Source organism: Leiobunum rupestre, chromosome 7, assembly GCF_980474605.1.
Source record: "Leiobunum rupestre chromosome 7, qqLeiRupe1.1.hap1, whole genome shotgun sequence".
Lineage (NCBI taxonomy): Eukaryota > Metazoa > Arthropoda > Arachnida > Opiliones > Sclerosomatidae > Leiobunum > Leiobunum rupestre.
This window is the reverse complement of record NC_143390.1, coordinates 26,476,110-26,491,633: the sequence shown is the minus strand read 5'-3', so window position 1 is coordinate 26,491,633 and position 15,524 is coordinate 26,476,110. Positions and strand designations below refer to the sequence as shown.

At 35.4% G+C, this 15,524-nt stretch overlaps 1 protein-coding gene across 1 annotated transcript in view; it reads right to left on the bottom strand.

Moving 5' to 3' along the window:
• Positions 1–15,524, bottom strand: part of sgl (UDP-glucose 6-dehydrogenase sgl) — a 93,608-nt gene that overhangs the window by 65,586 nt on the left and 12,498 nt on the right. The window lies entirely within an intron of this gene.

The window sequence follows — 15,524 nt, the reverse complement described above, 5'->3', positions numbered from 1 at the left end:
CTTAAAACCATTCACCAAATTAACTTCTTAAAACCATTCACCAAATTAATTTCTTAAAACCATTCACCAAATTAATTTCTTAAAACCAACATCAAAATTAATTTCTTAAAACCAACATCAAAAATAATTTCTGAAAACCAACATCAAAAATAATTTCTGAAAACCAACATCAAAAATAATTTCTTAAAACCAACTCTAAAATTAATTTCTTAAAACCAACATCAAAAATAATTTCTTAAAACTACAAAATAAAGGAATTTCTTAAGACTACAAAATAAAGGAATTTCTGAAAACAATCCTAAATACCATTCAATAACTTTCCCACAACGAAACGTTGCTAAAAGAAATAGGCGGCCTTGTTCATTCGAGAGTAATTACGGAGTTATATACAACAGACTGTCAAAAAGAATAAAGTTCCAAATAAGGCCAATGAATAATGGACTCTTGAAAATTTCTTATCTTCATTTTAGTTCTTTCCCCGGGAAAACACTAAACAACGCGCTTGCCAGAAGAGGGGGAAAATAAAATCTCCGATAATAATCACCCGAAACTGACTCCAATTTTCTCGAGCGGGCAAAAACAATTTTCTTCTATTATAGCTTCATACCGAAAACTCAACAAACAAACAACAAAACAAAATATAAACGCGTTTTATCCGGGAAATAAAAGAACACTATAATACGAAATTTTCCCCCAAAGACAAACAACAACTAAAAATTATTTAGCATCTGAAAAAAATGATATAAAAGACTTCAAAGATTTTAAAACGAAAAAAAGTTAAATTTTGTGTCGCCAGCGTTTTGGATAGAAATAAAGATTTATAGAAATCAGGCGCCACAGTTTTGCGGAAATCGTTTATTAAAGTATTATAAATTGTATAAGATACACGCGAGAAAACGACGGCTTTGAGAACAGTTGCGGAGGCTTCCCCCACTTTAGAGCTAATTTCAAAATATATATCCCCAAGTTTAATAATATTTTAATTATTCCACAAGTATTACGGAGGTCGAACCTACGCACACGCGCGTTTGGGTCCGTTATTTATATCATTATTTCGGGCAAATTCTTTTCTTCCGACCACGCGGGGATTATTAGCGACAACACGTCGCCAGTTGCCCGTGCCAACAAATCAACCTTTGCTTTAATAAAAACCAAGGCTTAATTTGAAACGCGAGTCCTTGTAAAATATTCCAATTATCAATTTCTTTTTGTCCGTTCATTTGGAGACGTGTTAGAACATACGGAAATTTATGTTCTGGTAATTGAGGGGACTTTTAAAACTAGTACGTTATTGAAACAAGGTTGAAATTGATTGGGTTCTATTAAGAATTTTATTTCGGTACGTCGAAAATTGGTAACTAGGTTTTAAAATAAAAATACGTTTCCCGTGGTATTTTTTTATTATTTAATCTTAGGCGCTGTCTCGTAAGAAGATAAATAGCTTTAACCCTGTTTTAAAGCGATTCTTACGTTACATTAAATAGCGAAATTAAATTGCAAAAATTGAACGTGGATGTAGGGCAGATACGTTCGAATTATTTTCAATTGAAAGAATTGACGTTAAGTAATACGTTGGGTTTGAAACGAAATATATTTCGTAGAATTGATAATAACCGTAAAATTTCGGTTTAAGTCTATTTGATCGATTCCCAAATGATAGAACTGGTCCCATTTGATCGAATTTCCATTTGATCGAATGGCATTTGATCGAACGAAATTTGATCGAAAGCTACTGTAGGGTAAAACTACTAGTTTTTAGGAGTAAATCGAAAAGTCAATGGTGCATACGCGCCTACGGCGCGCGTACATCAACCTAACCTAACCTAACCTAACCTGACCCTATTTATATATATCAAAAACAACGGGCCGTTATCGTCGATGTCATAAAAAATTCCATGATACAGTGTATAAAGTAAAAATCTCTTCATCTTTGTGGCTTAATACAGTTAAAGCAATTAATTATTCCATCATTATTCCTTCTGCACTTAAGCAATGAATTATTCCATCATTATTCCTTTTGCACTTCATATTGACATTCGGTAAAATAAAAACATACCAACTGGTACTATAAATACTTTTGAATTCGATCAAATAGTATTCGATCATTTGAAGGTTCGATCTTATGAAACAAATGACAAATGGGATTCGATCAAATGGAATTTCGATCAATTGCAACGTATAATGATCGACTGTCGATCACATATTTTTCGATCAAATGGACCAACACCAAAATTTAACCTTTTATACATTTCAAATTTAGAAGCTGCGTCATTTGAAATTGTCAGGTACCCTTAGGGACCAAACTTTTAAAAGAATAAATAAGTTAAAAAATGAAATCTTTACAAATTCAACATACGCGATTAAGTAATACTTACTATCCTTAAACGGACTTGACCATCTACCAAATTTAAAATGTGGCAGACTAAATTTGCGGTCGCTTTTTGCCGAACCAATTAATAAAATAAAAATATTCCCGATCTGTATTCGCGACTTAATTACTTGGATATCAAAGTATACGGATGAGAGAAGGACTTTTCTTCATTATTAGAGAAGAAGATGTTAAAAAGGGGGACACTTTTTTATACGTTTTTTATCCCAAAATGCCCCAACCTTCGTTTCATTTTCAGAGAGCGAAAAAAACTTATCGACGTAAGAGAGAGCTAGAGAACAGAACATTGGAGGCAAAACGTCGTCCATTAGCATAAAACGTATATAAAAAGAACTAGTTGTCATTGCTTAAGGCTGAAATTAGGGAAGCGAAAGCCAAGGAGAAAAAACCTTATATAACGCGTTCTATTCAACTTGGCGTAGACCATTTTAATAAGGGGGACGTCCCTCCAGTAGACTTTGACATTCCGACCGAAAGGGGGCCGTACTTTGCGTCCAAACGCCATCGAAAACTCGCGCCAACTGGTACACCTTTTCACGCGCAAAGGCTTAAGAAAGTCACTCTTTAAAAAATCTAAAATTTGAAAAACACGAGATGCAAACGGTATTTTTTTTTTTTCATTTTTCGGAACGAAGGAAACATTTAGAGAAAAGCAATGTCCGATAATTATAGAGCATTAGGTCTATTCAACAAAACGAGCGAGCATGTCTAATTTATGATTATTTCTTTTGAGTCGTAGAGAAGTTCGCAAATCATCCGCTTAGCTCGGGATCGTATCTTTATCATTTTTTTCTAGTTCCCATCTTAGATCTTTTATATATATAATATATTACGTCTACTACGTATAATATATTATCTATTTATTTTTAAATTATCAAGGACGAAAATGACCGTTGAGTAGAAAAATATTTCCCTTCTTTAATGTATTCTAAGGACATTATGCAAATATTCTCGGCAGAGTTAAGTTTCGGACAAAAAAGTTTTATTGGGTCGTAAATAACCGTCAAGTTTCCAAAGTGTAATTAAATATTAAGCGCAGGCTACGCAAAGATTAAGTTTATTTATAATAAAAACGAGCACGCAGTTGCATGCATCTTAAAAAAATTTATACAATTCCAGTGGCTCTTTTATTAAATTCAAATCTATGCTGATAGAAAAAAAAATAAGAAATATATCCTAGATAATATTTATTTTCGCTTAGAGTAAAATTCTTGTAAAATTCAAAAAATTCTCAATTATGCTTTAGATTTTCCACGGATTTATACAAATCTTGAGTATTTTTGAGTAGGGATTTAGCGGAACCTTGATAAAATAGATTTCCAACAATTTTTGTTAACTTGAATTCTAATTTATTGCTAAGAGCAAAAATAAATAATACTCAACAAAATATATTTAAATTCGTTAAGAGTTTAGGAGCGTTCAGACTACACTACTTTTAATTAATTAGGGCAAAAAATTGTTCAACTAATTGGGAATTAAATAAGCTGTGTAGGTGAAGGATTTCAAGTTAAATTTTTTAAGGACATATCCAACAATTTGAACTGCAACCATTGAAATTGACTTATTCGGTGACGTCACTGACGCGTGAATTTTGAAACCTTCGACCCGTCGTCTGCTTAGAACAGCTGCTAACACCTCTTGTTTTTGTATAAATAAGATTGACAAGTTAAACCAAAGATAATTTAAACTCGTACCCTAGATTCAAAATCACTCTCTCTCGCGTTGCCGATAGCGTTTACCCACTTCCCGCCGGAACTCAGAAAAAATTCGCTCCATGGTTTGCGCCTTACCGCAACTGAGGGAGCCCGATTTTTCCGAGGTCACGTGCCGGAAAAGGGTGAACGCTTCTTAACAAAACCGTCAATGGGAAAGCTCTCAGTATTGGAATCTAGGGTACGAGTTTAAATTATCTTTGGTTAAACCTAATTTTTAAAATTTCATACAGAAATACTATATCACAGATAATAGGAGACGATATTAAAAAAAAACATTCATAATCCCCTTGGAAGACCCCAAATCGTTAGCCCTCTTGTGGATAATTATTGAACTACCCCGACCCAACAAAATTGAATATAAAGTATGACCAATTAGTTGCTACATCGAACACGCGCAGCTAATTAATATCAACAAAACCGCGTAATCCAAACGTTATTTTAGAATCTCGTCCAATGCCAAACCAAACCTTCCCAATTACGCGTTGGCTTTTACTGGGATTTATTTAAATCTTGAGTATTTTCGAGTGGGGCTTAACTGGATGCAACAGACGGTGTCTAAATCGATATTTGTAATTATTTCGGGTGATATACGCGAGAGCGTCTAGTATAGACAGCTTAGACACGTTGGCAACACGCGGTTACGTAACTCTTCGCCGTAACTACGATAAGGAGGAGTCATAATTTGCTTAATCCATATACTGAGATGGCCAATCACGTACTCCGCTCAGCTTCATCCGTATAGAAACTTCCATAATGATTATGAGTTCGGTATAGGGTAAATGAGCTTTAACGATAGTCCGAGTAAAGGCAAAAAAAGAGCTTACAAAAGCGCGGAAGACGGTGAAATCCGCGCGAGAACAAGGTAGAACCGTTATTAGCGTTTTATCTCTCTTTCTCCTCTCCTTAATCGTCCCGTAAAACCACCCTCGGAAAAGTTTTCCTTTTTCCATCGAAATTAGTGGCTCTTCGGAGGCCTTTGCCGGCAGATTTAGCCTAATTAGGTATTCTGGGCATTCTTTTAAGTTTATTCGGACCCTGGCGCCCCTGTACCGCCACCCTCGTTCTGTGCCATTAAAACGCCACGCAACCAATACATGGAAATTTTTATCTCCGGCCATTATTCAAATGCCCTTACTTAATTTTCTTCTCCACCGCGCCTTTCCTTTCAATGCTATTTTATTCTGTACGGGCCAATTTGCGCACCGAGCCCCCCTATTTTTTTAAAGTGTGGACGATTTGGGGACGGCGAAGAATGGCCTCCGATAACGGTCAAATTGTTTTCCGTGTCCAAGTTTGCGTATAACAAGCGTTTCCCCGATGTACGCTGGCTGCTTTGTCTCCCAAATGGACCCGTTGATACGGTACCTCTCCCCCCGTTGATTCGTGTTTCTAACGGGACACTGCTATACAACGAGCGTTGATGGAATGCTGTTTGATGTTGTTGTAAGAATGGCCGATTTGGTATCCCCTTTGTTTGGGAACCGTTTCAATGAGATTATTTTTGTTCAGCTATGCTACGCGATAAATGTTTTTTAAAATTCCTTCAAAATGCAATTTTTTTTAATCTCATCTTCAAATTGCCTGCTTGATTCCATAAATGTAAATTTATATTGAATATTTTTCAGAAATATCGGATATATTGAGAAATATCGGATATATTGAGAAATATCGGATATATTGAGAAATATCGGATATATTGAGAAATATCGGATATATTGAGAAATATCGGATATATTGAGAAATATCGGATATATTGAGAAATATCGGATATATTGAGAAATATCGCATATTATAAGAAATACCGTATATTATAAGAAATATCGGATATATTGAGAAATATCGGATATATTGAGAAATATCGCATATTATAAGAAATACCGTATATTATAAGAAATATCGGATATTATAAGAAATATCGGATATTAAAGAGATATCGGATATTATAAGAAATATCGGATATTATAAGAGATATCGGATATTATAAGAAATATCGGATATTATAAGAGATATCGGATATTATAAGAAATATCGGATATTATAAGAGATATCGGATATTATAAGAAATATCGGATATTATAAGAAATATCGGATATTATAAGAAATATCGGATATTATAAGAAGTGTCGTATATTATAAGGAATATCGGATATATTAAGAAATATCGGATATTATAAGAGATATCGGATATTATAAGAAATATCGGATATTATAAGAAATATCTGATGCTATCAAGAGATATCGGATATATTAAAAAATATCGGATATATTAAAAATATCGGATATATTAAAAATATCGGATATTATAAGAGATATCGTATATTATAAGAAATATCTGATGCTATAAGAAACATCGGATATATTAAGAAATATTTTATTTATTAAGAAATATCTGATTTATTAAGAAATATCGGATGTATTAAGAAAAATCTGATATATTAAGACATCGGATATATTAAGACATCGGATATATTAAGAAATATCGGATATATGAAGAAATATCGGATATATTAAGAAAAAACGGATATATTAAGACATCGGATATATTAAGGAATATCGGATACATTGAGAAATATCGGATATATTACGACATCGGATATATTAAGACTTATCGGATGTGTTAAGACTTATCGGATGTATTAAAGAATATCGGATATATTAAGGAATATTGTATGTATTAAGACTTATTGGATACATTGAGAAATATAGGAAATGCTGGAATAAATCTCGGGAAATATCGGAAATGTTGTGAAATTCTGGAATAAATCTCGGGAAATATAGGAAATGTTGTGAAATTCTGGAATAAATCTCTGGGAATATCGGAAATGTTGTGAAATTCTGGAATAAATCTCGGGAAATATCGGAAATGTTGTGAAATTCTGGAATAAATCTCGGGAAATATAGGAAATGTTGTGAAATTCTGGAATAAATCTCTGGAAATATCGGAAATGTTGTGAAATTCTGGAATAAATCTCGGGAAATATAGGAAATGTTGTGAAATTCTGGAATAAATCTCTGGAAATATCGGGAATGTTGTGAAATTCTGGAATAAATCTCGGGAAATATCGGAAATGTTGTGAAATTCTGGAATAAATCTCGGGAAATATAGGAAATGTTGTGAAATTCTGGAATAAATCTCTGGAAATATCGGAAATGTTGTGAAATTCTGGAATAAATCTCGGGAAATATCGGAAATGTTGTGAAATTCTGGAATAAATCTCGGGAAATATAGGAAATGTTGTGAAATTCTGGAATAAATCTCTGGAAATATCGGAAATGTTGTGAAATTCTGGAATAAATCTCGGGAAATATAGGAAATACTGGAAGCAATTTCGGGAAATATATATATATATACAGACACTTTGAGATACTTATGATATTCATTCTCCATAAGTATAAATACGTTCATTATTGGAATGAAATTCCCTCGTAATGTCTTTCCTCGCGTATTGACCTGTCCTTATCCGAAACAATGTAGTGAAAATCTTGGATTATTTAAAAAAAAAAAGTTATAATTTATAGAAAATTGGCAAAACACAAAGGCCTTATGAAAATGATGAGAAAATCGAATCAAATAAAAGCTAATTTCCAACCCCGTCTTTTTACGCGATAAATTGCACTTGGGAATTGTGGGTATAGCTATTTCTATGTATAAAAAATGGTTTCATAAAAACAAAAACGTTTTTTTTTCGGCCTTGGAGCGCGTACAATTTCAAATTCGAGGTAAAAATGTAACTTCATAAGGAAAACACCTCCAACATGGGGAGTATAGCAGTCTGATAACTTCGGATCATTTACTTCTGATCCTATTTGAAAATAACTGGGACAACTGGCAGGTTAAAAGCTTTTCTCTAGGTAACCTTATATTTAGGTAATTTACAAATAGCTCTATTTTCATGATTAAATCTAACAGACGTCCGCTAGAGAGTCATCTTCTTTGTCTTACGGTTCCACTTACTCATTTCACCGTTCTATCCGCGTATCCTGTCTTTCTAAGTACACGAAAGAAAAATAAGTTGTCGAAAATTTACATTACAATGTATCCGTTTCTCATCTTGAGTCAAATTATAACATATTGCTTAGTATGCAATTTACTAGATAATTTTTAAGAAGAGAACTTGTTTCGATATATCGAATTTTTTTCATTATTATTCTTTACGAAGATAAAGAATAACAAACTGTCTAGCGATTTTAATACAGGGACGGGTGGGTGGAATAAAAATAACGCCGAAACAACCCGGTAGAGGGGGTTCCGATCGGGGGCTTAAGTTAACGGCGGAACTGAGCGCGATGATTTCGAGGAGAAACAAAAACCCGCGCGCGGATGAGAGCGAGGACACTTTGATTGGCAGCTTCTCCCCCTCCCCCCCTCTTTAATCATACGGTTTTATTTTTATACGAAATTGTAATAAGGGCTAAAACTTGTAATTTTCGAAAAGAGAATGATGCTCGCATTGGAGTCCCCCCTCCCTTTTTCCTCCCTCCCTGCACTTATCTTTTGGTTTCTGTAATGAGCGACTTGCGGATGAACTTAAAGAGGGGCTCTTTTTGGTTTCATCGTTGTGAAGACGGGGGGACAAAATAAACTTTGTTTTGTGTGTTGGAACAGTTTGATAAGGCTGTTGATTTTTCAACGTTATCTTTTGTTAAATAATTACAATTTTAAGCGTGTTTCATAAAACGAATTATTCGATAACTGATAGACTTATTAGAAATTATTTCATAAATGGTAGACTTATTAGAAATTATTTAATAAATGTTAGACTTATTAGAAATTATTTCATAAATGGTAGACTTATTAGAAATTATTTCATAAATGGTAGACTTATTAGAAATTATTTCATAAATGGTAGACTTATTAGAAATTATTTAATAAATGGTAGACTTATTAGAAATTATTTAATAAATGGTAGACTTATTAGAAATTATTTAATAAATGGTAGACTTATTAGAAATTATTTCATTAATGGTAGACTTATTAGAAATTATTTCATAAATGGTAGACTTATTAGAAATTATTTTATAAATGGTAGACTTATTAGAAATTATTTACTAAATGGTAGACTTATTAGAAACTATTTCATAAATGGTAGACTTATTAGAAACTATTTCATAAATGGTAGACTTATTAGAAATTATTTCATAAATGGTAGACTTATTAGAAATTATTTAATAAATGGTAGACTTATAAGATTTATTCGATAAATGGTAGACTTATTAGAAATTATTTAATAAATGGTAGACTTATAAGATTTATTCGATAAATGGTAGACTTATTAGAAATTATTTAATAAATGGTAGACTTATAAGATTTATTCGATAAATGGTAGACTTATAAGATTTATTCGATAAATGGTAGACTTATTAGAAATTATTTAATAAATGGTAGACTTATAAGATTTATTCGATAAATGGTAGACTTATTAGAAATTATTTAATAAATGGTAGACTTATAAGATTTATTCGATAAATGGTAGACTTATTAGAAATTATTTAATAAATGGTAGACTTATAAGATTTATTCGATAAATGGTAGACTTATAAGAATTAGTTGATAAGCGGTGGAAATATTTGACCTAAGGTGGTGCATTGGGTTTTAGTTTAACTGATTATTATTATTAGTGTTAGTAATATCCGAATTATTCGATAACCGATACTTATTCGAATTATTCGATAACCGATACTTATTCGAGTTATTCGATAACCGATACTTATTTGAGTTATTCGATAACCGATACTTACTCAAGTTATTTGAATTATTCTTTCGATAACCGATACTTATTCCAGTTATTCGAATTATTCGATAATCTATACTAACTCGAGTTATTCGAATTATTCGATAATCTATACTAACTCGAGTTATTCGAATTACTCGATAACCGATACTTATTCAAATTATTCGAATTATTCGATAATCTATACTAATTCGTGTTATTCGAATTACTCGATAACCAATACTTTTTTGAGTTATTTGAATTACTCGATAACCTATACTTGTCCGAGTTAATCGAATTATTCGATAACTGATTCTAATTCTAGTTACTCGATAACCGATAGACTTATTCGATAACCGATTGAATTATTCCACTTATTCGATAACCGATTGAATTATTCCACTTATTCGATAACCGATTGAATTATTCCACTTATTCGATAACCGATTTAATTATTCCACTTATTCGATAACCGATTGAATTATTCCACTTATTCGATAACCGATTGAATTATTCCACTTATTCGATAACCGATTTAATTATGCAACTTATTCGATAAACGATTTACCGAAATTTCCTATCCATACTTGGCTAGAATTGTATCTTTTTAATGGTTTTTACTTACGAGGGCGTAGGCCGTAACCCCAACCTCTTCAACCTTGCCCTAAACTAACTAAATTGTGAGCGGAACAATTTAAAATGAGGCACCTAAAACGAAAGGTTCGCCAAAACGTTCGAGCGGTATATTCTCCGTTTCTGCGCTGCTGGGGAAGAAAAAAGGTGTTTCGTACAAGGCGATATTTGCGCTTTCGATTAGCTTCCAAGATTGTATAATAAAGAAGGCGTCCACCAGGCTTCGCCAGTGTGGCGCCGCCATATTTATGCCAGCGTGCACTCGCCCCAAAGGCCCAACCAGAGCCTTCACTCCACGCGCGGAGAGAGAAGACGCGCAATAAACATAACTGGTTTTTCGCTCCTCTGCAAGAAGAATATTGATGCAATTTTTTTGAAGCGAGAAAACGTCGCCAAAATACAGCTTTCGGAAATGTACTACCGCAAAGAGGGGTGCGAAGAATCTCCAAATAAACCATCTTACGGACTAATGATATTTAGAAGAAGCGAATTTTGATAAAACATTTCTCGACATTTAGTTGTTTGTGTAATATCATAAGTTTATACCTCTTACGAGAGAAGTATACCACTAGGAAACATGGATCTTCGCAGGCTCGACGCGGGTTCCATTGGCCGAGAGTTTCCCTCCAATTAATAAATACTGGTTAGCGCTTACGCCTAGAAATCGCAGCAAGAGGAGTCAGGTTCGATCCCAACTTGTAACACGGGGTGAAAACTCGGAACTTCTTCTTCCGCGTAGCGTTTGCAAGTTCTATCCCCACTGATAGCTCTTCGGTGTCCCCTTTAAATAAAATTGTTTAGAGGTTAACAGTAATAGTAAGTGTAGGGAGCTGTTGGCTCGCGTGGCATGAAGGGCTGTCCACCACTCTCCTGGGCATTGTGACTCGGCCACCTGAACTAATGGCTTTAAAAATCGCTAGATGACTTGGGCCTATGGGGTGGTGCCTTGGGTTATTATTATATTATGAATTTCACCCCGCATAATATTTTTTTTTTCAAAACAGCATTTTGATAAATCAGTTTGAGCCTGAGAATGTAAATGTTTCAAGGGATTAACATAAGTAGTATCAGAAGTAAATGAACCAAAGTTATCGAAATAGCGCTCAGAATCGGAGGACGTTTTCCTCATGAAAATGATGAGAAAATCGAGTCAAATAAAAGCTAATTTCCATCCCCGTCTTTTGACGCGATTAATTGCTCTTGGGAATTGTGGGTATAGATATTTCTATGCATAAAAAATGGTTTCATAAAAAGAAAAACGTTTTTTTTCGGCCTAGGAGCGCGTAAAATTTCCAATTCGAGATCAAAATGTAACTTCATAAGGAAAACGCCTCCAACATGGCGAGTATATCAATCTGATAACTTCGGTTCATTTACTTCCGGTAGTATTGAAATTCGTATACTTATCTCGTAAGATTATTTTATTAACTTCTGGTAATATGTAAAGAAAAAATTTCACGCATATTCTGTACAATTTTCTCCTTTATAAACATTTCATAGATATGCCTTTGAAATGGACATTAAACATACGATCTTATCAGTTGTATACCTTAACACACTCTATAAGCAAAGTAATTACGCATAATTCTAGAAACGGGTAGCTTTGGTGGTCGACGAGTAACGGAATATCATCAACCACTCGATCATGTTCGGCAAAAAAGCTGACTATCGCCGGAAATCGGTTTCCCTTTGTCCCCGCATTCCTCTCTTGAGACGCCAAAGAATGGACGCCATTGTGTTCTTGCCTTTCCTTTTCAAAGTGAATTATTCAAGAGCTAGTTATTATACGATGATTCATAAATATTTTAACGTACAGAAAAATCCGCTCTTCGTCTTCCAGAGGAATATGATGATCGGGGAAATCGGGCCTCGCTTCTCTCAATTCGCTCCCCGCGCTTCGATCTCAAGTTCCGCCTCTTGGACGATTAGATTAACAGCCCTGATCTGGGCTTACTAGAAATGCTTACGTATTCGTACCGGTTCCTATTACTTCGCACAGTGACTTCCCGATTGCGTTTGTTTTTCGGGTATAAATAGCCACTGTTTTATCATTTGTTCACGGCAATAATTGTAAATATATCAGTGTTGGGAATTTTCGTCAAAGAGCCGCTCAGCTCACTCACCAGACCAGTGGTTTTAATTGGTTATAACCGAATAAAAAATAAACAGTACCTTTTACTTATGTAAGTAGAATTTGTCTGCAGTTATTGTCGTAAATAAGAAACTAAACAAATAAAGCGAAATAACTATATAAAATAACTTAATTCTTTTGATTTCCTCGGGAAATTCCCCCTAGTTTTTGTTTATGACGCGCCGAGAGAAGCGAGGCAGCTGGCCAAGAAAGAATATTTTCAACATATGGACTAGTTTGGACTAAATTACGTAACCGACTTGGTTACGAAAAGGCCAATAAACTGGTAAAAGTAAACCGGTTTCTAAATATGAAACAAAAAATAAACTTAATTTCTAAATAAAAACTATTATTTTACTAAAATATTCATATTGTAATTTTTTTTAAAAAGGCAAAAATCAGGATTTTTTCAAGTGGCTATAACTGGTTTTAACCAGGTGGCTATAACCGGTGTGGCTGGTTCTATGCCAACCCGGTCGCTAGCCTAATATCCGCTTACGCTCACGTAAAATCGGCGCTCCTCTCTTTTCGCTCTCTTTTGAGCGGCAAAATCGGCGCTCCTCTCTTTTCGCTCTCTTTTGAGCGGCAAAATCGGCGCTCCTCTCTTTTCGCTCTTTTTTGATGGGTAAAATAAGGGCTCCTCTTTGTTCGCTCTTTTTTGAGCGGTAAAATAAGCGCTCCTCTCTTTTCGCTCTTTTTTGAGTGCTGAAATTGGCGCTCCTCTTATTTTTAATTTCGCGTACTTTAAAAAAAAACATTTTTCCGCTCAATTTCGCTCATAATAACAAAAGCGCTCACAATGAGAGGAGTGGTGCCCATCACTGAAACTCGCTTCAGAAAAACCTAAATTAGTAACGTTACCAATTTATTGAACAGCGGGGGGGTTGCTAGTGGGTTTTGAGGGGCATTTATACCAACTAGAACATTTGTTAAATTCCTAGCAAAATTTACGAAAACCATTTTCTAGCAATGAATAAAATGAATAAATTCATGATATTTGTTATAAGTTTATAATTTTATAAATATTGTATTTTAAGGAAAGTTTTAAGCCGGTTTTAAAAGATTTTGTAAATCAGATATTTTAAGTTTTTAAAGTTTCGTTAAATACCTTTGACATTGGAGTACCTGTAAATGCACTACTTTAACAAGGGCATGACGCGAATTTCCCGAAAAAAACCGCGGATGTGTACACCGCAACGTGGCTTAAAACAGCGCTTCCCAATTTATTTTTGCTATGGAACCCTAAATAATCCAGCTAATTCTGGCGGAACCCTAACTCATTTTATTACTTATCTTAAAAGACTCTTGACACAAACAAAGATGGCCGCGCTGCGAATTCTCGGAAACCCTGTGACCCTTCCGCGAACGGCGAGCACACAGCAACCATTGCTGCACCTTCTGCTGGGTTGAGCGGCTTGCGTCGAGGATGCGACCATCAGTAGTAGGGTTCTACTACCCATGCTGGTTTTGTCACCTGTCCGGGCTTGTGGACGCTGGCGTAGGGCATTCTGATGATAGAGCTCCGGTGGTGTGGTTTAAATCTTACCTTTACACCGGGCTATAAATTCTGACACATGACCCTTCCGCGAAACACCTTATGGGAACCGCGGGCTTAAAAGATGTTCAATGTAAAAATGTTATAAGAAATTATTTAAGGTCTACAATGTGCACGTTGAGATTACAAAACGGGGTATCTTGGCAATCGAACAAGCGGTACAAATTAATATCGACCATTGCATTAAAGAGTTCGCGTTGCAAATAACACGCGGAGTAAAATTTTAATTTTTAAACGACTCGAATACTTTGGCAATCAACAGAGCAAAGGAGTATCACAGAATTTTCACCCATTTTTTGCTTAGTCGCGAAAATAGGGGGTGCGGCAAATTTAGGGTTTGCCCCGGGTGGAAGAAATACACGCTACGCCACTGGATATGTTATATAGTTCTGGTACAATCGAAAGGTCAATAGCGAGCATCCCGAAATCTAAAGCAAATACAATCGCGAGTTCGGCTACCTTCCAAAACAAAAACAAACATAGAAACCCAGTGAAACGAAAACCGGGCGATCTCAACGAGAAAGCGTGGCAGTCCAGCCATGGCTGGGAAGCCAACGAGGCAAGGAGCGCACGCGACCAGCGGGAGGGGATGAAAATCGAACAGTCGAATGCCATTAAAGATCTTAGCCGAGTATAAAATTGAGCTATAAAACAAATTAGGGGGCTTGTAATACGTACAAATCGTGTTACTCTACTTTAACGGAAGCGGAAAGACGAAAAACAAAAGGCTCTTCGTTCCCCCGCTCCGAGAGACGAAGGCTGATGAGCCTTAATTACGAGCGCTTCTCTCTCTGCCTTCCTTCTTTTCCGTCGGGGATCGGCCTATTAGTCGTGTGTCGGTCGGCCAGGACCATTAGAGCGCCAAATCTCTCACACGGTAACTTGGAAATCGTGATTCGCCCATTAGATCCCCAGTTTTATAATTCGAACGAGCGCTAAGCCTCGCACTGGCTTCCTTTCACCGGGCGTTTCTTACGAAGTAGCGAGAAAGGGTGAAGTCCGCGACGTTCCGACTCGGGATTAGCTTCGAACTGAGTCGGTGTCGACGTAGCGGGGTATACCCTACCTACTATCATTTTCGTATTAAAATTCTATTTTATTTTTTATTCAATGAATGGGGAAGAAAATACGGAATCGTGGATGTCTCGGTACTTTTTTTTGGCGAGGTGAGGGTGGATTGTACGACGGTACCCCGCGTCCGTACAGCCCCGTTTGGTCGTTCAAATGTGTTTATAATACCCGCAAAACGCGTATACGTGCCGCGGGTTTCATTTTGATATTTTTCTCCACTTTTTCGGAGGGTTGCGCGTATCTTAAGTGAAGGAAATGGCGGGTCAGAAGTCAGATTATACGATATCGGGATGTGTACCATCCCGAAGAAGCTATTTAC